At 39.3% G+C, this 12,420-nt stretch overlaps 1 protein-coding gene and 1 long non-coding RNA gene across 4 annotated transcripts in view; both read left to right on the forward strand.

Annotated features, from left to right (window-relative positions):
- CHST11 (carbohydrate sulfotransferase 11) overlaps positions 1-12,420 on the forward strand; it is a 173,298-nt gene that overhangs the window by 97,924 nt on the left and 62,954 nt on the right. The gene's annotated exons all lie outside the window — the stretch shown is intronic.
- On the forward strand, positions 921-6,087 carry LOC142152554 (uncharacterized). Its single transcript, XR_012691354.1, has 2 exons — positions 921-1,309; positions 5,852-6,087. It is a non-coding gene; the product is annotated as an uncharacterized LOC142152554 (long non-coding RNA).

Here is a 12,420-nt window from a genome sequence, read left to right on the forward strand (position 1 = left end):
AAGGTGTCACTTATGTCAAGTCTTATGACAAAAGTCTTATTCATATGTTCCACACAGTCATGCATTTCTGTATGTCTTCCTAATTCACCTTCAGCTAGTCTCCTTTTCTTCTTCTACCCTTTGTGCATCTAGAGGCACACTTTGTACACCTTGCTCGGGAGACATATGTAGTTTAGGCAGTACTTGGGAGGGCAGATACCGCATGCAATCTATAAAACTTGAATCATATTTCCACAACAAAATTCCTGCTTAAAAGTCATCAGCTTCTATAAGCATAAAAACACAACTTTTAGCTACCTTCTGTCACACTGCCCTCCCCGGGTATCGCCACCCGAGCCTCAAAGCACAGATTCTCATATTAAACATCTTCTTGGTACAGGCTGTCGGCCATGCTTTACATCTGTGATTACTTCACCTGTGGTTCTAGTCAACTCTACTATTGGCCAGTCCTCCTTTATAAGGCTCCTCCTTTCACCTATCCATTGCTGGTTCTTTAAGTCTACACCTGGTCTGGTTCAGCTGCCTGTTCCCGTTATACCTATTCTGTTTATTCGTTCCACTCATCTGTGGTATCGCTGTGATCAACGCCTGCTAAGCTACTCTGCATACACTGCTGACTGCTGCTAACTATTTTCCACATCCCTGTGGTAAACCATTGGTCATCGTTTGCTGCATAATCGGAGTTCGCTGATCTCTGCTTACCTGTTCCACTCATCTGTGGTAATCGCTGTGGTCTATGTCTGCCAACTTCTCTACATGCATTGCTGTCTACCGTTGAATTGGTCCACACTCTTGTGGTAAGCCGTGGCTCATCATTGCTGTATTTCTGATTCTGCTGATCTCTGCTATCAACGCTCGCTAGCTACTCTGCATTCCAGTGAACTTTATAATATTATTCCACTTCCTAGGAGCCTTGCTGTTGTGTATTCTGCCTACATTGTGGAACTTCGTTTATTGGTTTTACTCCTCTGCACACTGTCATGGTCCAGCATCTGCAGTGCATCCTGTACTCCATTAAACTTGCATTCGTGTTCCACTTCTAAGTGGTAATTATTTTATTATCAACCAATACCTGAACTGTATCTCTCTGTATGCTGTTTAGATCTGTTCTCCCATCTGTTATACTGGGAACTTCCCTGGAGGGCCGCGACCTGCAGAGTGGGAGCCGCCAAATTCCCTTGCGGATTCCCTGGTGAATACCTTCCACCCTGTTAGACTCCGCACCTCTAGGGGAGTTTAGCTAATCCCAGTTAAGACAGCAGGATCCCACTCACTTCTTCGTGTGCAAACCTGACACCTTCGTTACTAAGTCAGTGTAGTGTCTGTAACCCTAATTCTGTCCGTTGTCAAAAATGTCTTAGACCCATGGGTGAGGCAATATCTCAAGTATTGGACCTTTGTCTAGCATGGCTGTGATCCATCCTTTTGCAACCTCATGTCCTGTTACCGAAAAATAAATGAACAAGTATTTAGTTTCAAACACAGATGATATAAACAAATCTGGACATAGCAGTACTATTTTTTCATAGTGCACCCCTTATTTGGTTGGAAAGATTGAAAACTGTCACATCAGGCTTGTGTCCTGTTATTGAGGTTGCCTATAAACCTTTGGGACAGTGTCTACGTATTTTGTTCCTCTATATAAGAAAAGAACGAGATACTGACAGGTCAGAAGTATAAGAACAAAAAATAAGAAAGCAAAGAATAATAATAATGAAGTGATTTGCAGGAAAGGAGATTTGCTGCAAGATGACAGCTGGATTGGGCACTATGGGGAATTGGCTCTCAACTATTTGACTAAGCCCCTTAAATCTTAACTAATCTATGACCCCTCTCCCATTCTTTTTAAACCTAACAGCATTAGAAGCAGAGGATATTCACACTTCATTTTAAATAATAAATCTCATCCAAGTAAGTTATCATGAGCCACCGCAATTAGAAGAAAGAGTGTAAAAATGGCCCATTGTTAACTTGTCTTTTAAGGGAAAATTTTGTATTTCTCCTGCAACCCTAATAGTTAATAAATATATTTCTCTTTGGCTGTCCTTGTCTAAGTGAGAGGGAAAAAAAAAAGTTTAGTTAGTATCAGAAAACAAACAAAACCTTTTTATTTCTTTACTTTCAATCCTTATCATCAACCAAGAACAAAAAAACAAAAGAAAACAACAGAAAACAAAAAAACTCAGACTCTATCCGATCGCTGGTAGCAACTTATGTAAATAATTACCTAGCAGCTGTTATCTCTAGTCTTTTGTATTGTTCTATCTCTATAGCCTCATTGCAGCAAGGGTCAATTGTCTAAAACCATTTGTCTCTACACAATGGATATATCTCGCCTACTAATAGCACATACATGTGAAAACTTATAAAAAAAATTATATATTTTTTTTAAGATTCCTGAAACTAAGCCAATACAGGGACACAACAAACTTCTTTTACTAATATTAATACATGACACACTTCTTTTCCCTGGCTGCACTTTAATTATTACTAGAGATGGGCGGGTCCGGTTCCCCGAGAACCGAACCCACCCGAACTTTGGGCATCTGAGTACCGAGATCTGAGAACTCTCCCGCCCGCTCTGAATCCAAATCGAGGCCAAACGTCATTGTGACGTCATCTGATCTCGGGGCTCGGTTCTCGTGATACTTCAAGATTATAAATACACGCCTCCACAGCAATCCATCGCCATTTGACAGAGGGAGAGAGCAGGGTGTAATCACAGGCTGATTAGAGCAGGGACAGAGAATCCAATATTCTTATTCCAATTGTTGTAACAAAAATCGCTAGAGAAGAGAGGAGGATAGAGGTTTTTTTTTTTCTTTTCAATATTTGGCACTCCCCAGTGCTTTTGGAGTGTCCCCCCTAATTGTGCATAAATATTTCTGGCTGTCAAAATTACTATCTGTCAGCAGTATCTACCAACTAATTTTTAGCACTCCCCAGTGCTTTTGGGGTGTCCCCCCTAATTGTGCATAAATATTTCTGGCTGTCAAAATTACTATCTGTCAGCAGTATCTACCAACTAATTTTTAGCACTCCCCAGTGCTTTTGGGGTGTCCCCCCTAATTGTGCATAAATATTTCTGGCTGTCAAAATTACTATCTGTCGGCAGTATCTTACCAAATAATTTTTAGCACTACAAGTGCTTTGGGCTGAGAATGGATTCAAAGCAGTCCACATATGAGCAGAATGAGCAACCAGGTTCTGTCACCAGTCCTGATGTTAGTGTTCCCAATACGTCATCTGGGCAAGGCGATGTCAAACTACAGAGTGTTTCGAAATCAGTCCAAAAAACAAAAACAAAATTTTTTTTTTACTGTGTTGAAGCGAAAAAGGAGTGTTACTGAGCAAAAGTTAAGTGCCGATAAAAAAAAAATTGCCAACATGCCATTCTACACACGCAGTGGCAAAGAGAGAATGAGGCCTTCACCTTTGGCTAGTAGTGGCAGATCCCAAAAAGTTACAGAGCCTACAATAGGTGCACAACTACTGTTACGCGTCAAAGGCGAGCTGCAAGATAAAAGTAAGGCATTCGAGGATAATGTTTGCTCTGATTCACAAATGACACCAATCCCTGTGGAGAGTCCATCCAACAGTGGTATGTCTTATCGTGAGCATTCTGTTAGTGTACCCATAAAAAAGGGCCCTTTCAGCAGTTCTGCTGATGTGTACCAGAACAGCCCGAGTGTAGCCGGTGATACACAAATTGAGGATGCCACTTTGGAAATAGAAGAGGATGAGGGGGAGATTTGTGGAGGTGACGAGGGCGCTAATGAGGATGTTGATGATTATGATGCAGACAGATACCAAATTGCCTTTCTCAATTTCTATTTATATTCTAGATTATATAACGGCTGAATAGTTTTCTATTTTACCCCTAGTGGAGAGGGGATCTGATGCAGACAGATACCAAACTGCCTTTGTCCATTTCTTTGTATATTCGAATTTCTAGTTCTACAGTCTATGCAGGCTGCTTTTTTTTCTATTTTACTACAAGTGGATGGGGAGGGGGGGGGGGCATAGATAGCCACCAAACTACCGTGGGAAATTTAATTTTACTTTCTAGTTCCACAGTCTGTGCAGGCTGCTTTTTTTAATATTCAACTACAAGTGGAGGGTGTAATATACACCCAAAGACTATGGCTACATTGCCAATAATCAAATATGGAGGAGGTAGAAAACCTGGTCTGTCTGTATAATTTGCAGGCAAATGTTAGAATTAAGGACGGCCTACCAGGGATTAAACTGTTTTTTTTCATAATTTATTAGCTTTAGAATTACCTCACTTATCTAAGAATCTGGTGGAGCACTAAATTAGGTTATTTTAGACCAAAAAAATTGTATTTTTTTCAAAAATAGCAAAACAAGACCAAACAAAACCAAAACACGCAAGGGTGGTTTTGCAAAACCAAAACACGAAGGTAATCCAGATCCAAAACCGAATACAAAACCAAAACACGGGGGTCTGTGACCATCTCTAATTATTATCCACATAATGTGGGGAATGTCCCTTTACATATTGAGCTTGCCAATGAATGGAATAGAAGCCTCTCTCCAGACTGTTCGTTTGAAAAACTGGTCTCCCTAGATTCAATTACATATGTATTTTTCTTTTGTGTTTGTTTCTGTTTAAGTTACTCGTCTCCATCTGAACAGTTACACACACACACTTAATACAGAATATCAGTTACATTTTGTTATTTTTATAATTATTATTTTTTTTATTCGGTTTATACTTTCCCCACTTGTGCTCGCTTCTCTTGGCTTCGTAATGCTAGTTTCCGCTGCACACACTATCCTGCCACATGCTCCCTTCGTGTTGCCATAGTTTTAAACAGTCAGTTGAATTCTCAGTTTTCACAAACATTTTTATCTCTAACCGTAATCACTACCTCTTGATCAACATTACCAACCATGGGAAAGGGTTTCACACATTCATCGGTCATCTTGACCCACTGAACTCAGTATGTCATTGCATACTTACCTTACACTTCTCTACTCACAATCACAGACCCTATCGGGCCTTCTTTCATCTGTATGTCGGTCACATCAGCCATCTTATACATTTGTTTAGCACCCATATGGAAACAGAATCTTCAATGCTTTGTGGTGCAAAACTCCCACAAAAGAGATTTGTGGTAGTCCTGTATGAATTCCATAAGTTGCGTCTACTCCCTTCTTTTTTAACTGGGTACAGCTTAACATTTCATGCGATGATAAGCGTACACAGTGAGGACCCCTAACACAGAAACTGGGAGAACAAAAATATCAACCTTGCAATATCCCGCCTTTTCAGCACAGATGTTTGAGTATTTTAGAACTGGAAGAACTGAATATTGATGAATACTCAGCCTTTCCAGCAAATTTCCTCCAACCCTCCACAATCAATCACTTATTAGGTATGCAACACATGCGGTCCGATCGCACAGCCTACAGATACTAAGCTATCTGTATACCCTGTGATTGCAATTGCGGTTGGTCCCGAAATTACCCTGCTTTTCTAGACACAGTATACCTTCTTTGTATGCCCTTCCTCGGTTATCTTTTATACCCTGTTTCCTCAACAGTAACCAGAATCAATTTTACTTTATTTTTACAACCACACAATTCACATACACATACACCTTTGTTTTTTGCACAGAAATATACTTTTCCAAATGGCAGTATTAACTTCTCAGAGGTTTTAACAATTCATTTCGCTCTAAAATACAACAGGTCTATCTATCAATACAACCGTTTAAACATGTGGCAACATAGGGACACACATGCTTTCACTAAGCATACAAACCATGTTTAAATCACAAAATGACATGAAAAGAAACAGGGTTTTTTTCTTTCTTGTCCCTAGGTTTTAACCAGCACTCCTTGGATTACACAAAGTGAATATTCTGTTTGGCAACACTGGATGATACAAAGGCATAGAACTATTTGCGTTCTCACCTGTCTATGACGCCTCTTCTACCCTTTGTTGAGAAACCGAAATCCGTAGGTTTCATGAATCTTCCGTAGCGTGATTTCGCTCGGAGCTCCCAAATTGTTATGTTCGTTTTGTCACTTACCAATAAACATTGTCCATTGCGATTATTGTGGTTCCAACGCACAAAGCAATTTAATAGCAAAAGATAGCAAGATTTACAGAAAGCCATTATGATGCTTGAAAGGTATAACAATAAATAGGAAAGTATAAAAAACAATTACATACAGTTTCGCAAACGCGTCCTGAGCTCAGGTTTTGATACAGTCATTTTGTCTGTTGTCAGGAAGAGATTTAACAATGGCCCAGGAGCTTTTTTATATGCAGTTTGAATTCGCATAAACAGTGATAATGTCATGAATACACACAGATAACACCAAGAGAGTTCTTCATTGGTCCAGGGTTAAAGATGTTCCAGTTGTCTGCTGCTGGTCATAGGTCAGTTCATTTGATCCTTTCCAAGGGTGGGGGGAGGCAACTCACGCCAGCTGTTGCCTACGTGTCTTCCCGCCGAATAACCAGTTCAAACTGACCCATAAACAAAGGACTTGTGAGTATTAATCTCATATTGCTCATAACTTGTGACTGCTAGATGCAGTCATTACTCTGTTGAAGTCAGGTTAACGCTGGTGAAATAAGCTTTAATATGAGACCAAACTCTTAACCTTTTGGAGGACCTGAAAAATAAATACCTTTACTATAGTTTTATCTATGTATAAATGATCTCTAATACATTTTACTAAGAAATAAATGTGGATTGGAACCCTAATGTGTACTATTAACAAATGTAAGTGCGAATGTAAATGTGTGTGTTATTAATCTGTGCGATTGCGTTATTACATGTGGCGTACTAATCGCAATTGGATGGTAAAACCATATTAATCAATTTAGTTTACTTCATCCAATTATTTGACTTCCACACTCCTTAGCCCCTCACTAAATAGTAATGGAAGGGTGATCAATAGAATTGGTGCTGCCCACTTCAATGATTTTAGTGGAGAACTATTATTATGCCATCATATTCCTCAAGGTTACAATACAGACAAATGACATGATGCAAAAAGAGTGCTTTACTCACAAGAGCTTACAATCTATTAAGAAATAATATTGTCTTTTTATTTTCTATTAACTGCTGGCTTTGCAGAGAACTGAATTTGTATTAAATTTACAAACCCTTCCATAGTTTATCATAACGGAGCAATAGGCTCTCCTAAATTATATGAACACTAAATATGATATTAAAAATATATTGCTCAGTAAAAAGATTCGATCAGGTTATGTTCCAAAATGTCATCATTTTCTAGGCTTTCTAGCCTGGAGAATACTTTGAGCTATAACACTGAGGCGAGTACTTGGCAGGATACATTTTGGTTTTTACTAGCTGGTTTAAGTGAAGTTGCTTTATGTTAAACACTTACTCTCTAGCTTTAAATACTCTTCTATAATTAAAAGGTTGTGCAGTTCAGATGTACAAATTGGGTAGTTTAGTCACATTGGCTTGTAAATGCAACCGTTCCAAGAAAAAAAGAAAAACAAAACAAAAGCAGAATTAAATACAGATAGCATTTTAGTGGACTCTATAAAACACAGAAAACATTCTAGTGATTGCCATACAATACAGAGAACATTCTACTGCCCTATATAAAGAACTGAAAACATTCTACAGGACTCTATACAATACAGAAATCATTATGTTAACCTCTATACAGTACAGAGAGCTTTCTAGTGTCCTTTATATAATACAAGGAGAATTCAAGTGATTGCTATTAAATACAGAGGGAATTCTAGTGAGCAGTGTACAATGCAGAAAGCATCCTAGTGACCAACCTAAAATATAGAAAGCATTCTAGTGACCAATATACAATAAGAAAGCCAGGAACGTAACTACACGTTTGTGGGCCTCACAGCAGAACTTGTAAGGGCTGCTATATCCCGCCAAATACACATGGCAGGGAGGGCGTGCCCCATAGCATAGGATGTCATTGCTGTGCTCCTGCAGACTCGGTGCCCTAATAGACCAGACCAGGGAGGTGTCTCAAGGGAGGGAGGTGGTGACTAGAATCATACTTACCTACTTTTGAGAAGTTCCTTCCGGGAGATGGGCGTGACATGAGGGAGGGGGCGTGGCCACTTTTGCCCCCCAAGCCTCCCCCCCCCCCTGCCACGACTGAAATGCCGTTTTGTCGCGGGGGCGGGGCCAATTGCGTCGTTTTGGGAAAACAGTAGCAGGATGCGGGAGATTTGCCAGCTCTCCCGGGACTCCGTGAGACCGACCCGAATTTCGGGAGTCTCCTGGATATTCCGGGAGAGTTGGCAAGTATGCTAAAATAATTAATGACAAGCATTCATAGGGAGAGCGAGATGTCTCCAACCTCCAAAACAGTTTAATAAAAATACACCCACCACCAACGGAGGCATCTAGCAGTGACCAGTCTGTAGGAACGGGCCTGGCCACAATTGGAAAATATGTATGTCACGCTATTTATTTATTTATTTATTTTAAATTATTAACTCTAACATTCCCTTACTTGTAATGTAAATTCATTACACAAATTAAAGTACTATATTGTTTGCTTGTGGTGGCTTCTGTCATATTTTTCATTTATAGAAGGAAAGATTCAGTCCTATAGCTTGCTACTACACTTAGATACATAGAATTTGACGGCAGATAACCGCTTGGCCCATCTAATCCACCTAATTTTTAACCTATGGTAACCTCAAACCCTATTTGTTCTTTTAATCTTTGTAAGAATCTCCTTATGTCAATCCCAAGTATGTTTAAATTGCTCTACTGTATTAGTCTCTACCACCTCTAATGGGAGGCTATTCTACTTATGCCATAACTACCCTTTCCGTGAAGTAGTTTTTCCTCTGAACCTACTACCCTCCAGTGTCAGTGCATGTCCTCATGGTATAATACTTCTCTTCCTTTGAAAAATGTTTCCCTCCTGTACCTTGTAAAAACCCTTAATATATTTGAAAGTTTCTGTCATGTGCCCCTTTTCCTTATCTGCTCAAAACTATACATATTAAGATCCTTTAGTCTTTCCAGGTAAGATTTGTGCTGTACACTGTGCCCTATTTTAGTTGCCCTTCTTTGTACAGTCTCTAATGTATTTATACCTTTCTGGCGATATGGCCTCCAGAACTGAACACCGTATTCTAGATGAGGCCGTACCAAAGACCTTATACAGTGGCAGTATTACTTCTTTCTGCTATGGATTCCTCTCCCTATTCAACCAAGCATGTGACTTGCCTTTCTTATTGCTTTGTTACATTGCTTACCTGCCCTTACTGTGGAAGGAGATATGCTAGCGTGTCAGTATAAAAAGTAAATTAATACTGGAAAAGTCTTCTCAGTTCAGTTATAAAATGTACACATTGTTTTTTGTTGCCAGTTACCAATTTTATTTTATTTTCATATAAATAGACTTCCTGCTCCCACTACATTTAAATTTACATTGTATTCATTATATAATTTTAATAATGACAATTCCAAATTAGTAATTAAAATACTACTTGGCTAAGTCATAAGATCAGCTTTTTGATTTGATGGTTTTCATTTGGCTTTATTTTGTCCAATGTATTAATTATGTAGGCATTCTTAGTTCCTATACAGTGCATCTGGACATCTGGTCTAATTAATTGTGACCTTGTTTTATATCCTGTAAAATATGCTCAAGGAAACTCACATTTTCTGTCCTATCCACTGTACTGCCTCTACAGAAATAGCCCACAGCCATCACCGCTACAAGACAGCACATAATAGATGTGAATTATAGGATGAGTCAAGTTCGTGAAAGTTCAGTAAGAGCAACTAATTTGTGTCTTTTACTGCCGCTTGTCACTCCTATTAAGTTCTATTTATATTGCATGCTTCCAATCCATCCATGCTTTACATTGTACTTAAAACACGTCATTTCATGCGCATGTTCTTATAAATTAAGAGTATGATGTTGGCACATACCTCTGTCTCTACTGTTTCTCAGTGAAATAGGGCTGTACAAGTACATCGTTTAAATTGGCTTATAAAAGGCACAAACAGACTTAGAGCGTATAACTTAACATTTGTATGGCCGTCCTTGCTGTGCGGCGTAAAGCACAACTATTTCCAATCCTACAGTTTTGCAATCGGCTCAGAGATGGTGGCCTTCAGGTCTCATCTTATAGTTTTAAAAGGATCAGTTTTGTTTCCACAAGCAAAGATACGCTTTTCTCATCGCACTCCGAGCAATGTAATCAGAAGTTCAACATACACAGACACCCAGAGAGGGGAGGGGAGGCGTGCAACTAGAAGTGAGCTGGGTGGATCAAGCAGGGGCAATAGTGCAAATCCAAGATATTTTGAGGTGCCCATCAGGTGTGCATCATAAATTATCTCCACATTGTATGCACTAAACACTGAGATGTCATTACAATGATATTCCCTTGTCTTACATATATAAGTGAGATAAGGTATTATTTTTATAGTGTAACACTGGTACCTCCTGGGATTTGTAAACCCACCCCTCTTACATGGACACTAGCTAGCATGCTTTGGGGGATGTGTAGGGCCAGAAGCAGTACTATAATAGTATATAATGTCCACAAGAGTGCATATGTGCTAGCACTGCTTTATTCAGTATATTGTACTGTTCTCAGCTGAAGGTGGCACTCTTGTTTACTTGCTGTCATTTCCTAACGACACATGGGAATGGTGGAATAAACAAGTAGCAGCAGTGGGTCCTCTTGTAATCTCACACTGTTAGGACCATCATGTTGGGTTACATTACCCCTGTTGGAGCAAAAAGAATGTGTGCTGTAGAGGATCACTATGGGTTTCCTAATCTAAAGGACTAGATGCCAAATCCTCTTATTTGACCAAGCAACACTCTCGCTACGTTCACAACTGGATATGTAAAGAAATGGATCAAGAAATTGCACCCTGGGACTGCTGAGGCATAGTGCTCTCTTTATTGAAGATGATTGAATAAAATATACTTTTTTTTTTTATTAAATAAATTAAATTAATTTATAAGTTAGCAACAAATACAACATTCATTCATCTCTTTTTATCATTCGTATTTAGGTGTTGTGTAGTAGTTGGGAGAAAATACCCAGTTTCTCCTTTAATATTTTTGACAAAAAGAAAATTACTTATTAATGTATTATAGTTTGTTCTTTGAGCTTTGTTTGTTTGTCCTTATTCGGTTTGGCTGAGCTATCTGCCAAAATATTAATAATAAGCATCAGAAATTATTACCACAATACCCCCAGAAGTTTTCAGAGCAATCATTTAAATAGCTGATTGGTATACAAAGACACCACTTGGAGTTTCATCCTCTCAGACCAGAATATGAGACCCAGCATGTACAACAAGGCCTCAGTCTGAATTCAGGCAAGCGAAAGACTTGGGTATCTTATGCCGGTTTGATAAAATCTATTCAACTGTTCCGTTATCAGTGTAATTAGTCAGCTTTCCACCAGTGCTGTGGAGTATATTTCCATTTGAGTTTTGTATAGGTGATCACTCTCCAGCTATGGCCTCGGGTCATGCAGAGATTGGCAGTATATCAAGCATGCTCTTAAAATTCAGAAACTTGAGAACTCCCTATATGAGTTTGAAATATTTAAGATTAGATCAGCTGATGCACCTCTTCCCCCAGAAAATAGATTTCCGTTCATTCGCTTTCATTTTGAGACACACCTGGCATATGGAAAATATAAAACAGGTTTCATGATTGCGGTCACAGCGCTAATGATGACATATTTTTTGCTTGCCTATGTGAAATATTTATTTTGGTAAACTTGCAAAAAACACTCGGGGGCTGATGTAGAGAGGATTTCAAAATTAAATAGGATTAAATTAGTCTTGGATCAATAGTGTATTTTTGCCCATATGCAACGCCAAATATTTCTCGAGATGCATCAGCAACAATATGCACCTGAATTACGACAATTCCTCATCGGTGAAAATTTGAACCTGCACTGTAGCAGATGCATAAAAAATATACCTCTTACTAGGAATATGTGTGTTTCTGCAAGTGTGCTTAAGCTGCAATTGCATAAGAACGTCTTTACTGTACTCTGCCTACATTGGTCCCCTTCCTTCCACCAAACAACCTCTCCAAGCGCAGACAGGCATGATTTTTGGCGCATGGCTGTATACAGATTTTGGCACAACGTTGATTTGCATCTGGAGAGGTGGAATGGAGGCAAGCAGAGGCGGTGAGACGCAAACTGATTACAGTCAGGGAGTGTTCATATAGCGTCACAATCGGTCATCGATGCATCCCCACGTACGCTTTGAAGGTGGCATGTTTCTTTGTACTGGAGGACTGGTGCAACTACATGCAATGATGATGACTATCGGCAGCACTATATAGCGACTTCAGATTGCATATTGACCCCTCCAACTGATAGTACTGAAATCACGAGTGTTGAGGAGTTATGTACACATATAC

The sequence above is a fragment of the Mixophyes fleayi genome, chromosome 4 (assembly GCF_038048845.1).
Source record: "Mixophyes fleayi isolate aMixFle1 chromosome 4, aMixFle1.hap1, whole genome shotgun sequence".
NCBI lineage: Eukaryota > Metazoa > Chordata > Amphibia > Anura > Limnodynastidae > Mixophyes > Mixophyes fleayi.